Here is a 6315-nt window from a genome sequence, read left to right as displayed (position 1 = left end):
CCCAGTTACTCCTCTTCCAGTCCAGCTCTCTGCTGTGGCCCAGGAGTGCAGTGGAGGATGGCCCAAATCCTTAGGCCCTGTACCTGCATGGGAGACCAGGAGAAGCACCTGGCTCCTGGCTTCGGATCAGCGTGGTGTGCCAGCTGCAGTGTGCTGGCCACAGTGGCCATTGGGGGGTGAACCAATGGCAAAGGAAGACCTTTCTCTCTGTCTCTCTCTCTCACCGTCCACTCTGCCTGTCAAAAAAATTATATAATATATTAAAAGGTAAGAGTTGTAGGTTGTCTGTATTTTTGGTTCTATACAAGCCCATCCATAATCTATCTGTATTTTTTATAGAAAGCAATATTTGTGTTCAAAATACTCAGTAGTGTTCTCAGAGTCTGCAGCATGTCAGTCACTTTGAACTGCAGTAAATTTATTTTTTTCAAAATGTGAAAAACATAAAGAAATGATGAGGATACTACTATCAGATTCTTTAAAACTTTAAGTATTAAATACAGTATAAGATCCAGATGAAATAGAGTTGAAAAAAGCAGAGTCATATGAAATAAAATATATGTTCAAATTATCAAGTTGATAGGAAAATACAGTTTCTTATTTATCTGATTTCATTTGTAGATTAAACCTGGCAAAGAATCTAGGAGACTGTCGCTCCCCCTCTTCATGGAGGAATGACACTAAACCCTGCGTTGTTCTTTTGTCTGCTCGGCCCTTCCCGGGTTTGCTGCTGGTCCTTCCCGGGTTGGCTGCCAATCCCTCCACCTCCGTGGAGGGGCGGCTCCCCCTGCCACTTTCCCCACTTCCGCGGGGGAGCAGCACACCACTGGCCGGCTCTCTCGGGGGCTGCACAGGTGTTATCCGGATGTTCCTGGTGCATGTTGTCTCTCTCCTCCTTTATAGTCCTCTTCCACCAACCCCAACTCTGCTACCCACACGCCGAGCACGCTGCTCTCCTCCAATCAGGAGCAGGATCAGCTCCTGCAGCTTATCAAACTGATGAGGCAGCTGCGTAGTTGTTTGCTCCTCCCCAGCAGATGCATAGAATAAGTCTTAATTCCAGTAACTTAGTCTAGTCTCAATTGCTCCCCACAGGAGACAATGACCATAAAGCTATTTAATCTGGACATTGGTTTTCATGAGAAAAATCAGCTGGCCCTGATGGAAAATTTCCAAACACAAATTATATTTATGTAACAAATATTTACCATACGCTTCTCATATACTAGACACTACTGAATGCTGGAGAAATAGTGGGGAAACACTTTTTCTTTGCCTTTAGAGATTCAACATTAAAATGAGAAAGGGGGGTTAAAAATAAAGAGATGGATGAGTACCTAATTGACTTTTTTATATTTTTGTTTTAAAGATTCATTTATGTATTTGAAAGTCAGAGTTACACAGAGAGAGGACAGGCAGAGAGAGAGAAAGAGAGGCAGCGAGAGAGAGAGACAGAGACAGAGAGAGACAGAGAGAGATCTTCCATCTGCTGGCTCACTCCCCAGATGGCTTTGAAGCCAGGAGCCGGGAGCTTCCTCTGGGTCTCCCACATTGGTGTAGGGGCCCAAGGACTAGGGCCATCCTCCATTGCTTTCCCAGGCCATAGCAAAGAGCTGGATTGGAAGTGGAGCAGCAGGGTCTTGAACTGGCACCCACATGGGATGCCGGCGCTTCAGACCAGGACATTAACCCACTGCGTCACAGCGGCCAGCCCCATAATTGACATTTTTATTAAGAGTCATAAAGGAAACAAATAAAGGACTTGGGCAATAATTTGTTGGATGCTTTTAGGTAGAGTGGGTTAGCTTGAGTTTCCCTGTCATGCTGGAATCAAACTGAATCCTAAACAGAAAACAAACTGGCCACAAGAGGGGCATGAACTGGGCCTGGAGATGAAGAGCATGAGAAAAGCTTTCCAGGCAGAGGAAGTGTAGACAGCTTCTAAGGAACTCTTGAGAGGGGATGAGACTGACCTGATCAAGAAGTAGAGTCAGCCAGACAAGTACTAGGCCAAAAAGGATTTTACAGAGTGTGGCCAAAAAAAAGTGCCTTGGAAATCCACGGGAGGGCCTTCATGAGAATGAAACAGTCTGATGTGTGCTTTCAAAGGTTTATTCTGTTTGTCAGAAAGAGAGCGGATTCTGGTTAGAGCAAAAAAAGGATTGCAAGCCGCCTATTGTAATAGTTCAAAAAAGGGATGATGATACTAAGTAGAAGCCTATAATGATGATGAGGAAGAATTTATTTAAGACAAGTAAAAGGTGGGCTTTTGGGACCTGTTCATGGAGTGCATGTTAGAGATGTATAAAGGAAAAGGAATTATGGATTTCTGGTTTGAGTACCCAGGTGAATTGTGAAACTACACGAACAGGTTGGAGAAGGACAAATGAAGCTTTTCTGATTTCAGAAATGTTGAGATTGAAGTGACTGTAATATACCTAATTTTACAGTCTGTGCTTTAGAAGACATGTCTGGGGGAAGATTCAAAAACACATGCACACACACACTTCTATCTGAGGCCTTATTAAAGGGATACATTGAAATTTACTTACAGAAACTTGTATCTGTCTAGTGGGTCAAAGAACACCTTTTCCATTCCCCTTAAGAGATATCATTGATTCAGTTGCATCCCTTTCTCTCTTTCTCTTTAGCTTTCAGATACTAGTTGTTTTAAAACACCAAATTATCCTCATACAGTATAATAAAAATATAAAATGTATTTTCAGAATATTTATTTTAACAATCTGCACCAGCACATTAACCTCCTGCACCTATTTATAGATGAGTTAAGAGAGTAAAGAATTTTCCTCAAGTCTTAAAAACTACTAAGAGTCAGGCAAGATCTTAAATTCAAGTCAGCTAACAAGAGATTCTCTGTTTTTCAAGCCACCAAAAGTCTCCTTATTCTATGAAATAACTTTTCACAGACTAATTTAAGGGTTATATTGTATTATTTTATTTATTATCTAAGATAATCTAAAATCTTTGATTTTCTAAGCTCCACTATAAATTAAATTCCACTTCTGTATAAGTAAAGAGTGTTCTCAGAACTTAAATAAAATCATAATGTTTGGAGCTATAGGTGTTTTAGAGATCAATCCTACTTGAGGACCAGAGAAATTATGTATCTTCCACAAGGTCCTGCAGCCTGCTGGAAGAATAGTCCCAGCTAGAGAAATTTTCTTTAAAGTTTCTTTAGAGCTTTGCTTACCAATCTTTTAAAATAATAAGCTGTGCACAAATGCAATGTAACTTTTGTCAAGCATTGTGCACAAATTACTGGTGATTCATTGTCAGATGATGAAACCTGTTTTATCAGCTCTCTCAAAATATTAATTTTTTTCAAGCAGTGTTTTCATAAAATATTTTCAGAGTTTATATAGAATAATTTGCTTTTTCTGATACAATATATAAAACTTCTGTGTGTTATCTTTGTCAAAATAATTTTGGACTTAATTATTGAACACTTGCTACTTAGCCACATTGGATAAGAAAAGTATTAAACATAGTCTCCTTTTCAATAAACTATTTTTTAAAATATTTTATTTTTTTATTTGAGAGGCAGAGGTGCAGAGAGAGAGAGAGAGAGACAGAGAGAGAGAGAGACAGAGGTCGTCCATCCACTGGTTTACTCCCCAAATGGTTGCAGAAGCTAGAGCTGGGCTGATCCAAAGCCAGGAGCAAGGAGCTTTTTCTGGTTCTCCCATGTGGGTGCTTGGACTTGGGCCATCTTCCACTGCTTTGCCAGCCCATTAGCAGAGAACTGGGTTGGAAGAGGAGCAGCTGGGATTTGAGCCAGTGCCCATTTAAGATGCCTATAGCACAGGCAGAGGCTTAGCCTACTAAGCCATAGCGCTGGCACCATCAGTAAAGTCTTTATAATGGTGAGAGAACATATACAGAAAAATGATGTGAAAGACTTCCTTCAGTGTTCAAATACTTTGGCACAGATAGAAGTAGGTGGGCAGATCAGAGAAGAATAAGATTAAGACCCACTGAAGAAGGCAGGCCTCAAAGAAAAAATGGAACTGAAATGAGTTCTTAAAAATGTCACTTTTGGATAAAAGGGAATGATGATGTTTATAAATTTACCTTTGAAGGTTTAACATTCAGGAATTTTATTAGTATTAAAATTATTAGTTCAGTATGTGATATGTCTGTCACATTTCAGTGGTCCTCTGTGGTTTAAATACTAACAGTCATGTCTGTCTCTCATCTAACTTAACAAAAATCACTTTGCATGAAAACAGCTACCTTAATGTTACCAAATATAAAATGAAATATAAGAAGTTTTTATTGTCATGCGTGATTAGGACTCTCTTTCACTAACCTTTAAATGCCATCAGTTGCTGTTGAATCTCAACATGGCCTCATTTTGAAGCAAGATTCCTGTTGGGCTCTCAGCTTTCTTCCAGAAGTTAGCCTACATATCCTTTTTTTTTCTGCTTGTAAAGGGACAGCAGGGTGTAATAGAAAGCATGCTGGTTGGAAACGTGGGTTTTAATTTCAGATTAAATCACTAATTTGCTGTGTGATAGGGACAAAGCTCTTAGCATCTTATATCATCTTATAAAATTAGCGATTATATAAATATTCATTAAGAACTTTTGCATGTTCATGACTATGCTGTTAAGTCTCTGCATTTTCATATTGCTACAGTTTGAGTTGCTTAATTAAAGAAAACAAACATGAGAAGCCCAAAAATATATTCGTGAACTCTTTTCATTTCTCATTTCAGAATTTGATTCCTAGGAATAAGAAATGGTTCCCTAGCAACAGTTCAGTGTATCTGTGAGTTACCAACAACTTTAGATATGGAGCATAGACATTTCCACAAACATCCAAAAACAACATTAAAACATAATTTATTGATGTTCAAAAATAGTTTTATGGTGACATCAAGGGAAGTAGTGTAAAAGGAGAGGATCATTTAGTGTCACTGAGAGATTATTATGTATGTTCATGGAGATCAATACGAAATGTGACCTGAAGGAAGAAAGTACTTGTGTTGTACATAATGTATATAAAAGGGTCTTGAGATTCTTTGGAATCCTGATAGTGTGATCGATATATGTCATAAAGTTCTGTGGAACCATACACATATACATATGCAAACAAATAACAAGCATGTCTAAAAATGGATGAAGTTTAAATGTGGTCAGTAGTTAATACTATTTAAGAATATCATTTTTCTGGTTTTCAAAAAGGTTAATCTATATTTCATTTATTTATTTGAAAGGCAGAGAGAGAGGGAAAGAGAGAAAAACAGGCTTCTTCTCCTATCCTCTGATTCATTTTTTTTTGTCTTTGAGAGTGAGTTTTATCATTTTAAAGGAAGCACCCAAGAAAAGAAGCAATGGAGTTGGAACTTAGGCACAACTAAAACTTATGAGACATAAGAATATCCTCCACTTAATATATTAAAATGAAATAAATCTTTGAGAACAAATTTTACTGTTAACTTTCATGATACAACTCTTTTAGGCCACAGGTTCTGCATGGGGAGTTAGTGCACAGTAACTCCTGTTGTGAATTTAACAGCTAACATCAGTGATCCCCTAAGGCTCTTGACATGAGCTGCCTAGGCTAAGGAAGCCTTTTGAATCCACAAATTCTGTTAGTGTTTAGACAAGTCCATAAACACACAGGAAGTTCTCTCCTCCTTTCAGAGAAAAGTATCGCCTTCTTTGATGACTATTTCATTCTGCTGAGGTCTTACCCACTGAAGACCTTCCTGTAGGATATTTTTTGGCAGAGTGTCTTGGCTTTCCATGCCTGAAATGCTCTCATGAGTTGTTCAGCCAGAACAGAATGCCATTAGGGTTGATTCTGAAGCCAGAGTGCTACTTAAAGCAACTGTCATGCTATGAGTTGGCTGTGTGGATTGCTTCCCATGTTGAAGCATTCAATCCATTTTAATTCTATCTATCATTATTACCAGACACTTACTCCTATCTATATGATCACTTTAACACCTAATCCTATTCATGTGATCACTTTAACACTTAAGATGGTATTTTTAACTCCCAGCTTAAGAGGACTTGGGGGCCTATGGCAAGTTTTAAACTATACCCTTAGAAGTTAAGTCCATAGGAATGAATGCAGAACTATACAACTTTACAGTTACAGACTTCATAATTACAACTTTAGGAACATGGTAATTTTTCCCAGCATGCCTGCCCTCCCACCCATATCCCTGCCCCTTTTCCTCCTCCCTCTCTTATTCCCACTCTTATTTTTTTACTAACATCTATTTTCAATTGACTTTATACACATATGATTAACTCTATGTTAAGTAAAGAGTTCAACAAGTAG

The sequence above is a fragment of the Oryctolagus cuniculus genome, chromosome 6, assembly GCF_051225735.1.
Source record: "Oryctolagus cuniculus isolate XC-2025 breed Fujian yellow rabbit chromosome 6, ASM5122573v1, whole genome shotgun sequence".
Lineage (NCBI taxonomy): Eukaryota > Metazoa > Chordata > Mammalia > Lagomorpha > Leporidae > Oryctolagus > Oryctolagus cuniculus.
This window is presented reverse-complemented; position numbering follows the sequence as displayed.